Below are 16395 nucleotides of genomic sequence, written 5' to 3'. Positions count from 1 at the left end.
AGGTGTGTGCATGTATGAGAAGCACTGCTCCACTGAAATGAAAGCTCGGTGGGACCATTCTGTGTCCGCTTCTGCATTTCTAGTATCCATCTAAGCCATGGTAGGCACTCGGTAAATGTTTGTTGAATGAATTAATTACAAAGAAAGTTTTTCCTTTAAGGAAGTAGGTTGAAAAGATATCCCACACCATCATTTTAAGGCATTTTTAGTGCTGGCAAACAATTTCATTTATAGAACATTAGTTAAACATTTGTAAAAGTGTCATTAAAATGGGTGAATTCTTATTTGAATTTAGAGTCAGTTGTATTTGAAAAACAAAATGTTCTTTAAAAAGATATTGCGACAATCATTACATAACTAGTTTTAAATTTGTGCATGGGTAGTTTGTTTTTTGTTGTTGGAGGGTGATTATTTAAGGAGGGATTGGTCATAAAAATAGAATCTATTACATATCATTATCTATAATCGGCATAAATCACTTTCTTGATTTAATCATGCATTTAAACTTTTAGCTATCACTTCTCATTATTCAACATAACATAATACATTCATAGAATTTGGTATCACAGAACAACTCTAGCACTTTGCATAGGTTTAATTCATATATACATGTGTATAACCGGCAAAAGATATGTTTTATTTTTTCAAAATCATTCTTTACAGAGAAAGAGTACAAATAAAAACATGAAAAAAATAATATGATTTGTATCTGTAATCTCTAAACTTATATTGCCAGTGAAGTAAGAGAACAAATTCTAAGAGAAAAATTTATGAACCTTAACGGGCTGAGTAATGGCCATCATCATTTCACAAAGTACAATTTTAGAAAACACACTTTTATTGTATTTTTTGTTTAAATTATAAACTTGCATAAAAAGTGGGAAATTGGGAAAAGTAATACATTTGAACTGTAGAATATCACTTAATATAGGCTCACAAAAAATGCTACTTTAAAAAATTAACTCAATTCATCTGCAAGAGGAAACTTGTCCCTATGAATCAAAAATTGGCTGAAAGTCATAACCAGAAAGTTAACAAATACTTCAGTGCTACCTAATGACATACATATCCTTTTTATAAAAAATTACTATTTCACATGCTAACATATAACAAAAGAACTATAAAAATGCTAAGAAATTAATCCAGAGGTCATAATCTTTGAAAAGAATTGACAACTCGTAACGGGACAATCTCTTTTCTTGACTGCCATTTGTGAGATTAACCATTCTAATAATTGCTGATGCCATGAGCATCTAAAACAGGGAAAAAGAACAGAAAAGAAAAATAAAAAAGAACCAGGCAGTGGGGAAGCTATGGTTCCGTGATATTTTGACTCCTAGATAGTAGATATGTCCAAAAATATAAGTCCTCTACAATTCTACTTAAAAACTCAACTGTTCCTAATGTCTTTATCCATCTTTTGGTTTCATCTTTGAGGAAGAAGCCAACAAGTTCCTAAGCACTCTTCGCCTATCTCCTGGGCTCCTCCTCTTTCTCCAACTTTAACACTTTGTTCGATCAATCCCCATTTGCTTCCATGCTTGGTTCTGCCCGTTTGCTTTGGCTTCCTCTTTGTTTTCTGTTGGCTCGTACTCATATTAAGATCTCTTCTAGTCCAAAAATTTTCGAGGATCAAATTTCTTATCTCTTTAACTTCCTATTTGTCTCCTTATGATCACCACCAAGCTCCATTCTTTGTCTGCAATGACTCTAACAATTTGTGCAATGACTGTGTCTTCTTACACCTTTTGAATGCAGATACTGTATCTTATTCACCTTTATCCAGCGAAATAGCTACATGCAATGGTTTGTTATAATAGATGCCCAATAAATAGGTTCATTAAGTTAAATAATAAGGTACTGTGGTAAGCAAGTATTATTTTGCCTGCCCAACCTTTCTGTTATCACATCCCCTGTTTTTATGAAACTGCACAGAAATCTGCCAACTTCTCCTCCACCATTTATAGTTAATTGGTCCTAAGTCAGTACCTGACCCAAATTGAACCAATTAGAATCTTTTCTGGGCAAATTTGGAATAGAAACTAGGCAAACCATGCTGTTTAGTTTATTAAATGGAAGAGAACTAAATCTAGGAACTATAGACAGCCATATGACCTTAGATTAAAAATACAATAATCTGCAGAAAGAGAGAAGACATAAAAAGAAAGAACTGAGAAATGGGAACAAAGAGAACAGATAGCATTCATGCTCTTGATTCTAATTGGTTCCCAAGTTTTAAGTTCTAGTTGTATCATCTCCCTTGGTTATATAGATTTCTTGTATCTTCATTAAATTTTTCCCATTTTTGCGTGAGCTAGATTGAGTAGACTCCTGTCACTGAAATAAAATATCCTAAATAATACAGGTGCCAGAATCGCGGGTCATATTTTGTTAATTATTTTTAACTTAATAAGGGAAAAGCATATTTTCAGGAAGGGAATCTAAAATAGAAAGCTAGTGTAGAGATGTCACTTGACATCAGAACAAATAAAACACATCGGTACACATAAAGAATAAGTTAGTAAGAAAAAACATCTGCATGTGGGAAGTGGGAGCCTAATTGTTGTTTTGGATGTCTATATTTCTGTATATTCTCCAACGACCAAAAGTTCTAGGTACCTATTATACCATACAGGATTAGAGTGACAATATATGAAATATCATCCTGAAAATGTTCCGTTGAATATCGTTCAGCTTAAAATGTAAAAGCATACTCCATTGTGGTTACTAAATGTATTTTTCTTAATGGAGAAATATAGAAGGGTCCAAAGCAACAATTAAACATTTTTACTGGCACAAAGCCTTTGTCAATAAGTTAGCTGGAAGTTCATTTGATATAAATCACATATGCTGATTTTTAACTTGTGGTAAGCTTTGGACATAATATTTGTGGCACGAGTTGCATTCTTTACTTACTGTATTTCCAATTATAATGTTATGAAAAACTCTATATCATTATTATTACCTACCCTGAATTTGTTTCACCAATTTTAAAACTACTTTTACTTTCCACATTAATGGAAAGGATAACTACATAGAGCAAAACCTCATAAAGGATTCAGAAAAAGCAAAGGCAATCTCTTTAAGCTAGTGAATTATTAAATAATTTTCCAAAATATAGTCATTGCCTAGTCACATTTTCTGTATGGCTGCAGTTAATTTTAAAATTAAAAAAAATCACTTCCCAAATTAAATAAATGCACATGACAATAAATGCCTGTCCAGGAGAGTTCCAGGAGAGGGCCACAGAGCTGTGTAATTTTAAGTGTACTCAGTGTAACTCTGAAATATGGAAAATCATTTTCAGAAGTACTTTGTGGAATATGTTTCATGTTTTGTGTTTTCTTAAAAACAGTGATAACTTAAAAGTCCTCTAAGACAAAAGTCTGTTTTCCAAAGTCAGCTGAGGAGTCAAAGGAAATTCCTGAGGCCTTAGCAAATGTAAACGGCAGCAAAGCAGCAAAAAAAAAAAAAAATGTTTGTATGGTCCCCTGAAGATGAAACAAGGATTTGGCATCTGTGATCTGTGAAGGAAGGTGGAGGCTTCCTGACCATGGCTATATGTGTCTGCAGTAGGGAACTAGAAATGTCTCAAGATGTCTAGCCCCACATCACACATCCTGTTTAGGTACTGACATCTCAGACTCAGAAATATGCAGGTCGTGAGTCATATGTTGTGGGCACACATGGAGAAGTAAAAAATGAAACAAAATACAATCAGCCAACTGTCCCAAAGTATTCTGTACTCCCTTTGGGGATACAATTATCTAAGAATTGCTTTTAATTCTTTCAGTTTTAGGTGTTTTACATGCTGTTACCACACTTATCGAAAGTGCCATAGTACTATGGCTATTGATGCAGCATTCTGGAGGAAATGAACTAGAACTATATTGTAAAAACACACTAAGCCTTTTTGTTTGCTCCCATGGCTGTTGGATTACTGTGGTAATTTGAAGGGATTCATAATACCTTCCATATACTATTCATCCTAGCTCATAAATTGAAAGCACGTTTACTTATATCAGTCTGCCTTCAATATTTAACAGTGAGGTCTGTGAAAATACTTGGAATATTTGATTACCTAAAGGCAGATGTTCATTGTTAATAAATAAAAAATATCTTTTACTCCCTGTGTTAATTTTTGGATCTTTCAGTTGTTTCTTTTCAAACATGTTTACCTATGTTTTAAAATCTAATCTCTTTTGACTTAGCATCTTGACTAGCTGTGAACTAAAACATCAGATACAAAGGAGGGCCCAGAATTCAAAACAATTTGGATTTCTAAATGCCAGAATACAATCTAAAAGTAAGACATTATTATCTGGTGTCTTAAAAGAAACATTTTATGAGTGGTCTTTCAGAAAAATACCAGAGGTAATAGCTATAAGGAGAATGTGGCCAAGTGGTGTCTCTTTGAATCAGGTGAGTTATAAATATGTTTTGTATAAATCTACACTCAAAAAGAATCAACCTTGATTTTGCAAAGATTTCTAGGAGAGTAAACTCTCTTACAGAATTTAGACCTGCTAAATTCCTCCAAGAAGAGATAAGATTTAATATTCTTTTATTTATCTAATTAGCCCTTAAATTAGAATAACAAAAACGTTTTACACATATTTAGGCTTCCAAATTTTCTATGATTGATAAAAACAGTTGGCAATACAATTTTTTTATATTTGGTATAGTAAGGTTATATCCTTGAAAATCTCTGAGAATTCTAGCTTTCACTTATGAGGTGTTAAGCATTCAACACATTAGGCAAAAAGTAGCAATAATACAATTATTATTGGCTACTTCCCCAAATTTAAAATTATCCATATTTAAGTGAGCTTAAAATTTAAAATTGGACAATATAAATTCCAAATAATAAAGAAAACTTACATGCAGCTTTGAACAAATGATCAAGTTTCTTTTGTTCTGTTGTATTTTTACTTATAATGCAGAAACATAATTCTAGATTATAACAGAAATCGAATAGTCCTAAATCTGAATCATCTTTCATTTGTGTAATATACTTATATAACATATTTTATTTGTAAACATGATGACTAATGGTTCTTAAACACTGGTTCTCCAAGTGTCTCAAGTCAGACATTGGATTAAGTAATGGTTAACAAATTTCTTTACATCAAGAATTAACAAAGTTAATTTGTATTGTGAATTTTAAGGTCAGAAAAAAATACACCATTTCACAAATGAATTTGATTGTGGCCTAATTATTGGGAATCACAAGAATTTGGGAAACATTTCTCCAGGACAACTATGCCACATGCTTCTGCACTAATCTATTTCATTAAACATGGTGTCAGAAAATTATTACTGATACAAAATTTAAATTCATTTTATTTTTTTCTCATGCTCGCTTGTCATCACAGGTGTGAATTTGTTAACTATTCTTTAAGCAATATTTAAGTGGTCATCATATAGTATTACAATTTTACATTTGCAAATCACTTCGAAACACCAATCAATAAGTCTGCAATCTCATAAAAAAATGTGATTTAAACTTAAATGTAGACTAGTGTTATTAAAAAGTCCAATAAATATGAAAGATCATTTTAATTCCAATATGTTTGTAGGTTTACTGTAATAAGTCAGAAAACTGGGAAGGGCAAGAGAAGAAACACAAAAATGAGAGTAACTGTTATTCTAAAATTTCATAATCATGGATAGTACTATGTTTAATTAAATGGCTTAATTTCATAATTCAAAACAAGCACATTAACTACTTGAGAAGTGTGTCTCTTCTATAGTTTTGGTAGCAGCACCATTATTACAATAATCTTTACATTAGTAGTTCATTTAAAAATAATACATTATCAATCATATGAAAGAGCACATGGTTAGTATCTCAAAATCTCAGTCTATCATTTCAGAGATACATTATTAAGATTCTTGTATGTTTTTCAGAAGAAAAAATCTATGTATACAGAAGCATGTTAAATGACTGCATCTGTTTAAATACATATTCCATTTTCATACCACACACATTGTTCTGCCGCCCCTTATTTCTTACTATTCATCCTTATATTTTTAATAATAAGGATAAAGAAAAATGTAGTGGAATAATTTTCTACTTCACATAGAATTTTTTTCCTTTTTTTCTATTACATTTGAATATGCATCGTGTTTGAATTTTTTCTTGGAAGGTACAGTATATTAAAACATTCAGCTTAAGATATTGACAATGGTGGCAGTTCTAATAATAATAGCTACATTTCTGAAGCCTGTACTACTTGATATTCATTTTGCTAATCACTTTACAAAGATTATCTCAGTTCTTTCAACGAATCTCTGCTACAATTACCATCATTCCTTTCATTTTAGATAAGGAAATTGACCTAGAGATGTTACTTATGACGTAATTTGTCCACTTAAATAACTTGTTTCAGTTATTCTTCCTTTGTCTTTTCTTTTGCAAAAGCCTTAATATAACCACTCAATTTATAGTCTCTAAATCTTGACTGTAAAGTCTCAGACTTCAAGAGCTAAAGATTCACAGGGTGTGGTTAGAACCATTTGGAATCTAATTTTAAGTTCAAAAGATGCCCATTTTATGTTTTATAAGAAAAAAGAGAAAAGTCTGGTTTCTTAACCAAAAAAAAGTTTTCTTAGAAGTATATATCTATAATCAAATATTAAGCTAAGGTTCAGATCCAAATTCCCATACTCAAAATTCATAGACAAGTTTAACCAGAAAGAATCAAGTTACAGTTTCTTCCTATAGCTTTACAGATATGAAACGTTAAACATTAATTATAATTTATTACTCTTTTATACTGATGTCTAAGTTGAAAGAGACATCAGAATATCTCTGCCTAGAGTATGGAATACATATAAAGCATCCCAGATAGACAAGCGCCTCTAAAATTTTGTAATACTATCCAGCATTGCAGTTTTTAAGTCTTCCTCAAAAATAGCATAATTGAAGTCAAGGAACTACCTTTTTCTTTCATCAATTGAATCCTGTTTTGTTATTATTATTGTGAGATAGTTGTCTGTGAAGACAAGCAATTATGGATCAGTGTTCTCATTACAGCTATTAATTCACCCTTTACCCCTTCCTTCTCTTGACTGTAACCACTCCTCATAGAACCTGTGTTCTATAAGGTTTCATCAATTTATTGTTTTTTCTCTGAATTAAATTAAGCTTCTCTCTCTACTTTTTTAAATATGGAGACTGAAATGAAATATAATACTGTACTCTCATGATGTTTGTTCTGTTTTAAATAGGGGAGAAGTTGTATCCCTCCTTGTCATAATTTTATACTCTTTGTCTATATTGCATTTTTTATTTCTATTTCTATTTCTTAATTTCAATTATTTTATTTATGGTCCACTGTGACCAAGAATTTCAATCTGCAAAATGTCACATGGCTAGCTCTTAACCAAGCATACTGATGAGAGCAGAGGGGAACAAATAACACAAAGGAGACAACACAAAAATCGTTTTTATTTGGCAGTGGAATAAAATCACACAATACACATAATCACATGGAAGGAAGCCCGCTAGCCCAATATCGTCATTGAACAAGCAAAGAAACAGAAAGCAGGAACATGAAGTGACTAACCAAAATCCTACGGCTGCTGACAAAGGCAGAACTGAAACCTGCGGCTCTATCTTCCCTTTCTAGTGTTCATCGCTCTGCCATTGATCATTGGCAGTCAAGCCTCATCAGGAAGGAAGGAAAGTTCTTGGTCATTGTTAGTTATTAACTTGACAATGATACAGGTTACTGTTATTGATTCAACAATGATAAACCAACACTCACTATTAAATGTTTTCTACTTTGATTGCTAACTAATAAAGTTAGTAGAGTGTATGGCCTGTTTTCTTAACTGCTTTTTCATTTTATTTTATTATTTGTGAAGCAGCTATAGTTAATGTAGTTACGTGGTTAGCAAGGACACACCAGTTCTGTTGTAAGAATCAATGGTTTGTTTTTTTTTTTTTAAGTTAGTGGTACATTCCATACCCTGCAAACATCTAAAGACAAAAAGCTAATAGATTGTGTAATATTTCCAGAAGGCAAAGTAAATAACCCACAAAAGAGTAAAGTAAAAGATGATCTTATGTTTGAAATGTTTCTGGGCTTTGTTGATGGTTTCTTGTTTTTTTTGTTTTTTTTGTTTTTTTTTTGTGGGTAGGGAGAATTGTTTATTTTATTTTTATTTCCTCCTGCCCTTCCTATAGCAAAATCATTTGGCAGTTCAGCCTGTTTGACTACTGCATGGTGTTGCAGAAAATGTAATTACTCATCAGTTATTCTATTTTTCTTACAGAGAAATCTCTAAATTTCTATTTGGAAAATGACCTGGGGTAAAAAGAGAAGACAATCTCAAAACTTGTCAATTTGAAATATCATCAACACTTAATATGCTATTAACCAGAGTGACATTGAAATTATTGAAAAATAATGTCCACTGGGTAATTTACTCACACTATTCTTAATGTTTGTTTTCATATTAAAGTATTAAGTTCAGAAGGATGGCATTTCAAACCCTTGAAAAAGGAATATAATAATACTCATTATTTGGTAGTTCCTAAATTGGGTCTTTGTGTCCAAACAGGCGTGCATCTAATAAATGTGCCTCACTTGATAGGAAACAATATAACATACCTTTCCATGTAATTTTAACTTTTTTAAAGAAAAAATTCACAACTCACTAAGAAAGCAATTAAATACATATACTTACTTAATATGATGATAGGCCAAGTCTAAGCTGTCAGGAAGTAAGGTCTAATGTTTAGAAGTAGGGACCATGGGAAAAAGGGGTAGGAAGGTAGGATGTGGGGAAAAGTCTTACAAAATATAAGCATGGGGGAAAAGGTCCCTAGCCAATGAGAATAGATGTAATTGGGTTCCATTTGTGAAAAAACCAAGAGAGGGAATCTGTAACTAAGATCAAATCTGAAGTTTACACTGGCCTTGAATAATTCTATTCAATTGTCTCATGCATGAACCCTTGTGCAGTCAATTCCAATATGATGTAGAAGCACCTCTTCTCAACAAAGGCATTTTGCTGGTTCAGTTTTGTTTTCCTAGTTCTGCTTTACTAATATCCATTTCTTCTTCCTTAAGACTTGTTCATCCATCAGACTTCTCTTTTCAGAATTTAAATAATCATCTACTCTGTTATACTGATTTCTCGAATTTTTACTTCCTCTGAAAACTTGGGAGGTAAACTCTTTATTCCAACCCCAGCCTCACTTTTTGAGAAAGGGAAGCTCAAGCACTGAGCCCTGGGTTTACAGCAGACCATTCAATAGTCTATTAACAATATATACTCCAACCATCTGTGTGGAGTAGTTTCAAAAACATAGTCTTACTGCTAGATTCTCATAGGTTCAGGTGTGGATCTATATAGACAAAACTTCAGCACTCACCACAAATTTGAATAGATATGCTCAGGTGGAAATCAACAGGTACACCGCATAGTTATATAAGTTTACAATTAAATGACTTTTGCCTAGCATCACTTAACTAGTTCATCTTGAGAATTAAGCAAACTAATACCATTCGTAATTCTTTGACTTGGATAAAGAAACATGAATTTACATTCTGCTATTGTAGAACTTGACAGACACTGCTAAATTTGGTCAATAATTCTGATTTCAAGAGAGCTTTGCATCCAAATTTCTCTGTAAGAAATTTCTGTCCAGCCATTGTTCTTCCTCCTTCAAGTTAAGAAATTAAGTGAGTTTTAGTTATAGAGTAGAGAAATTCAAATTTGGAATTACTAGAATACATCATCAACTAAGTGTCACAGCAAAAAAGAAAAAGAAAAATTATTTTATAGTATGATGCTACTGGTCCACAAAAGCAATCTCGGGCAATCTCTTTTTTAAATTGCAAATTCCCTTCCATGGTAGCATTCAGGTCTTATATTTCTTCTCTTTCTGTAGAGAGGTCCTCCCATTCCCTCCTGTACCTCCTTCAGAAGTATAAGCTGACCCTTAAGCATCACTTGTCCTCTATAGCTTATACAGAAAACTCACTTTTCCTGTGATCACATCATTTAGCCTAAAACTTAACTTTTTAAAAATCTATTTACATAGGCTAAAGTTTGTTGATGAGGAAACTTATTTCACCACATTAACACTAAATTCTGCTTCCATGGAAAATTGAGAGCTCTATTATTTATATATTGTTTTACATGTTTGTGAGAAGATTATTTTGTTGGACCAAAACATTGCTAATGTGAAACCTATATTAGATGTCAAGAATCCAGGCATTATTTGTCACGGGAATGAGTAACATTTTTTCAGGAGATAAAAAAAATTGTAATATAGCCTATTTGATTAATCCAGACAGGTCATTGATATGATCCAACCAGCTGTATACAATATATTAAAATAACAAGAAAGTCCCACTTACTTGGCTTTATTTGACAATATTTTTGCTCTACTTTTTGATTATAACATATATACTATAGTACATTCAATATAATCCTATAGTGCATTTCAATGTAGTCCTATATTGAAAACTCTAAAAGTGAGATTAGATTTTGCAATTAAAAAACTAAAAAGTACAGTTTTTAAATATAAAAATTGGCTATACAAATATATTGGCCATTCTTTCTTTTGTAAAGACAACTCTTCATGGAACATAGCAGATATTCAATAGGTGGGAGCTAACAGTGATAACGTGTTAGATTCCTACTGTTTTATCTAGACAAGAACTTTTATAACATATTAGAAAAATATTAGAATTTCTCTGCAAGAATTCTGTAGACAACTTGACTATCAGACCATAGAAGTAAAAAATTACTAACAAGTTTGTCTATGGGGAATGACAGAATAAAACGATGATACAGAAGTTAAATTCAGAACAACTAGGAAGAATCCAAAGTAAAGCAAAGAAATGAATCAAGGCTTATGAAAAAGGCTCTAAGTAAAAGAAATATAAGAATTAAGATTATTCTGCTCAGAGAAGAGACATCAGACAAACTTAAAACTATTAAGGTTTCAGCTATCAAATATCAACAAATAAAACCATATTGTGATAAATATAATTCTGAGCTGCTTTTTTTAAAAATCAATACTGGCCTGTTTCTTAAAATAATATGTTAGTTTCAAGAGAACAAGATTTATTTTTTAGGAAAAATAAAATCTTTCATTTTTTTCATGCATTTTTCTTAGGTTTATGTCTGAATTTTTTTAAATACTTCAATAGAAAATACTTTTGCTCCTTCCCTCTGGTAATCACTAAATTGTTGTCCATGAATTGTTGAATTGCACACTTGAAACTTACATAATTTTATTAACCAATGTCACCCCAATAAATTTAATAAAAAAGAAAATACTTTTGCAAAAATAATGCCATATTTTCTTCAAATTATCTCTAATATTTTATTGTTAACAGCACTCAAAGCATAGCCTACAATACAAATGTATTTTCTATGGCACAAATCTATTAAATGTTGCCTACAGTACTGATCAACTTGTTCTTGAAATCTTTTCCATACTATTTTTGTCATATTCTCAAAAATGCCCTGATCCATAGGTTTAATCTAAGAACTAAAAACAGGAGAAATAAAATATTACCAGTTATTTTCTTCATATTGAGAATGTGTTCCTACGATTATCCTAGAAAAACTTACAGTTTTAAAAACAAACTAGTTTAAATATTTATATTTCTTTGGCACTTACTGTTCAATGCCAGTGAGAACTCTAGAAAAGTGTAGTTATAAAGTTTTTATTTTACATTCACCTGGATTGGCACCTGGAGGAAAAATAAGGGTAACCTTATTCCCTTTTTTTTTATACTTCATTGCATAGCTTGGGTAGAATATGGCAAATACTTTTTTTGTTTTTGTTTTTGTTTTAAGAACCATAATTCAGGAGATATATCATTCTCCAATTAAAGTTCTAAAAGCAATTGAAAATTATCTCAATATAAGTATTTCTTATTCATATGTGAATAGATGTTGCAGTTTTAAATAAGCTTATTAATAATCAACATTTCTGATTTTGACTAATGCATTTATTTAATCATCATACATATACTAGGAATATACTATATAAACACTGAGTAGAAAAAAGATTAAGAAGACATAGTCCCTGTCTCCCTCAAAGGGAGAGTGACAAGAATAAATAGGCAATAAGCAATAAACAAAATGAGCTCTGGAAATGGAGAAGACAAATACTTTAGGGATATTAGAGGAGAATTTCTGGAGGAAATGGCATCTAAATTGTGCTCTGAAGGATAGGAGCACTATCCTTCAAGTAAAGGAAGGGTGATTGCAGAGGATTTTTCCTTTACTTTATTTTTCAAGTAAAGGAAGGGTGATTGCAGAGGATGTGAAGGAAAGAGTTCTAGAATAAGATAGCGACATGAATAACAAGCCAAGGAAGGACAAGGCCATAGCACACCTAGAAATATGGCAGGAACATGGAATTCCAAGAAAGACTGTGTTGAAAAATGTATAAAGGACCTTAAAAACTATGATAGGAAGTTTGTATTTTATCCGTACTCTAATGGGTATTTAAACCAGATCAGTTACCAGTTCCTACTCATATCTTATATCATTTTGATGGCAGAGGAGAGAAGAGATTGGAGGGGGGCTAGAATGAAGTTTGAGAAATCTGTTAGATTACAGTCATTTATTTTTCTCACCTTTTTAGAATATTAGATCACTGTGCATTATTTTACTCTGAATCTAGAGTCTACCTAAATCTGTCCTTTGAGTACACACACTTTCCTACTTTTAAATTACTTCAGGCCCATTTACACTAACGACTTAATATGCTCTCAGACATTGTGAACTACAGCCTGCAAGGTATTTCGTTTTTACTTTTAAATTTATCTTTAAATTTAGAGTTCAACCTCAGGATTGCAATGCAATGATGTTTCATTATTAGATGAGAATGGTATCATATGAATATGACACTAATAATTAATGGATAAAGTCAGGGAGTTTGTGAATGACCTATTTGTTTTATAAAGTGAGTAGATTAAAGGGTATGCCCAATAAATAATATTACACCACTCTCATTAATATTCTATTTCTTCAGTGGAATAAAAAGGTGGCATGGGGAGGAGCTATAATTGACAATTTTATAACTTTGAACAACCTGGGGTGTCTCTTTTTTATGTACTCAGGGGAGTAAATTGGTTTATAATAATTATTACTTGAATAATACTAACAACTTATGGATAGCTAATTTTTTTAACAATCACATTATTGAATGAGCTTTGTGTATATTAATTTATTAAACCTTCTCCACAACTCTAACAGATAAGTACTATTATTTCTATTGCACAGGTTCGGACAGAAGAGGTGTTAAGGACTTTGCCCAATGTCACCTGGCTGGGAGGGTGGCAAGTGGAGACGCAGGTTTCCAAACCACACAATTTGGCTCCAGAAGCCACATTCTCAAACTCTAATCTATAATGGAAAGTAAACACAATAAAATGAGCACTAACTTTAAAGAATACTTAAAACTGTAATGAACGAGCTATAGGCCTCCATCTCCAGGATGACCTTCTCGCAACACCTTAAGAGTAGATATCTAATTTCACCATGAAATGATTAAAAGCTGTCTCTGTGTTGGCAATTCTAAATAAGCTAGAAAAATGGGCCGTTTCTTCAACTGATTGCATTTTCATAATAAATTAGGAATTCTAATGTGTGAGATTATGTAATTTTCTATGGAACTCAATAAAATAATTTCCATTTTTAATAAAAAGATAAGTGGGGATGATCACTTAAAACTGTTAATTGAACCTCAAGTAAAAGTTATTGATTACCAACAATGCAAACCTTTACAAATTTTTTTCTTAATTGATGTTAGAATATTTAATCTTAGAATTTATAAGCTGCAAAGATCTTAAAAATAATATGGTATAATACTTCCATGACAAAAGCAAATCTCATAAAAGGTAAATGAATTGTCAGGGTCACACAAGTGATAGATATCAAATTAGACTGAAAATATAATTGGAGTTATCTAAATCACGGGGATATTTGGGAAAATAACAGAGGGAAAGACATGAGTAGAGCCTATTTCCATGTAGAAATCTGTAATCATTTGGTTAAAAATACAGGCAAAGTAAATGAGAAAAGTACCAGCTATTTTTTCTCTTATTCCAATATATGTTTTAATTTAACAGATACCACAAAAGTAATAACAAAAGTCGTTATTTTATCACTTGCTATATTAGAATGATGCCTTGCTATATTAGAGTGAAGTATGCTTCTCAAGAGTATACCTACTTTAATTACTTTCAGCAATTTATTATTCAAAGGACAGAAAGAACTAAGAACTAGAGTTTAAAATATAAATTATTTGTAGAAGCATTTTTAAAATTCCATTAATAAAAGAAGGATATTGTTCAATTTCCAAAACACCATTAGTGTTAAAATTATGTTTAATAATCTCACTACTAAATTAGAGAAAAATCATAATAAATAAAACATTCTACAGTGCTAATTAAAAGAAAGTAGGGGAACTCCTATTGAATGGCAGTTGAGAAAATGTGCTTTGTATTCAAATTATAATTTATCACCAGAATGACTCCATTATAATAATCATGAAATTTTTTCTCTTTCTAAGGTCTAATATATTTCAAATTATACACACATATACAATATCAATTTCTTAGACTATTATCATAAATTACATATGTGCTTATAGTTTTAGAACGTGTTCTTTTTTTCTTAATGGTCTTTGTGGGAATTATATTTTCAAGCCGTAATTTTCAATTTGTGTTTTTTTTTGTTTGTTTGTTTTCCTTGAGTTGATAAAACTAAAAAGTTACTTGATATATATTGGGAATCTGAAATATCCCAATAAGAATATTAATTCCAATTTTGTTCTGGAAATCCAAAAAATGTACTTAGATGGAGCTGAAACATATCTTCCAATTACTAAAATGAAGTATTTCACATACTTTTCTGATATGACTAAACTAACATTAACTATTATAATTACTGAAAAATGTGATTCATAGTAATTATTATGGGTTGAGAGTCCACTATGCACCAGGAAATGAAAAGTGCCGTATGCACACATTAGCTTTTTGAATATTCATATCCATGAACTTGGTAGTATTGCCATGCTCATTTTACAAATGAGAAAACAGATAAGACCTAGGAATCAAACTAATACTCTGATCCATAGCCCAAGTTTTGAGCTCTTGTGCAATGGAATTTGTGCTCTATATTGACAGTCTGTGAAATCTGTGTGCATTGACAGTCTATAAAAATTAAATAATTATTTTTAAAAAATATCCTTGATCTCTAGCCATGCTGTCTACAAGAAAATCTCTACTCAGTCAGTTCAAATCCTTTGTAAATAAACATTTTGGATCAATTCTAGAAAATTATAACCTCCAAAGCATACCCTGAAACTCTACTCTTTTTTACTGTTTGGTCATTTATTTTAGTTAAGGAGACATATTTCTTATCAGAAAAGAGAAAAATAGCTGAGCAGATACAGTTTGTTTTAATAAACTGATACTTATTTTCCATTCTCGGATGATAAGAAAAGCAATTTTATCTTACACTAAACAGTCATTTCTAAAAGAAAATTTCTATTTGAGAACTAGATTATCATCCACTGGTTTGGGTTGAGTACGGGATTAATCCAACGGGGTAATTCCAAATATGTATTACATTTTACTGTTAAATCTGATAGCAAAAGCATTATTCATATTTAGAGTCATGCCATCTCTGCAAAAATATAAAATATATGTCTTACAAACAATGTAAACATTTTTTTTGAAAAGTGTCATACCATCTAGGTAGAGAAAATGCTTGCAGAATAAAGTATAAATGCTACAAGTTTGAACACTTAAAACTAAATGCTAGGCAGAAACTGACTTATTCATGAAATTACAGTATGTGCATATTGATATTAACTCCATTACAAATATTTGTTGCTATGTTTTAAAATATATATCTTCAGCATGTTCTTGTTGAAAATTTCATATATATATTATTATGGTTTTTCTATATAAAAATGGCTATAAAATAAATATTTTACTCCTTTCTATAATAGGTCCAAAAACTACGAGGTGAAATACATTTAATGGTACTGACTTTTTAAATAAATTTACAGAAGATGGTACTTTTTCTCAGCTCATAAACAATTTTGATGAGTCTGTTAAAACAAACTTGTTGGGAGAATTGTTCAAAGTATGATTTGCTTAAAAGTAACTGAAGTCGATTTAGCAAGACCTATTACACAAGGTTTACAAAATGGCATTACTTAGACCACCCACACAATGTATACTGAACAATAAACTAACACAAATATCTGGAAACCACTTGTATAATAAAAAACAATATCAACTATTCTTAAAGCTTCCATAGGGTATAAATGTTCCAAAATGGAAGAAAATATGGCTTATAACTGCATAGTTTATGTTTTAAAAGTTAGCCATCTTA

General features: G+C 31.2%; 1 protein-coding gene and 1 long non-coding RNA gene across 3 annotated transcripts in view; both read right to left on the bottom strand.

The window, feature by feature from the left end:
* ALCAM (activated leukocyte cell adhesion molecule) overlaps positions 1 to 16395 on the bottom strand; it is a 180783-nt gene that overhangs the window by 154933 nt on the left and 9455 nt on the right. The gene's annotated exons all lie outside the window — the stretch shown is intronic.
* On the bottom strand, positions 7434 to 9716 carry LOC112484609. Its single transcript, XR_003048067.1, has 2 exons — positions 7610 to 9716; positions 7434 to 7578 (listed from the first exon to the last, which is right to left on the bottom strand). It is a non-coding gene; the product is annotated as an uncharacterized LOC112484609 (long non-coding RNA).

This window comes from Pteropus alecto, unplaced genomic scaffold (assembly GCF_000325575.1).
Source record: "Pteropus alecto unplaced genomic scaffold, ASM32557v1 scaffold270, whole genome shotgun sequence".
NCBI lineage: Eukaryota > Metazoa > Chordata > Mammalia > Chiroptera > Pteropodidae > Pteropus > Pteropus alecto.
The sequence above is the reverse complement of the archived record's forward strand: the minus strand, read 5'-3'. Positions and strand labels throughout refer to the sequence as shown.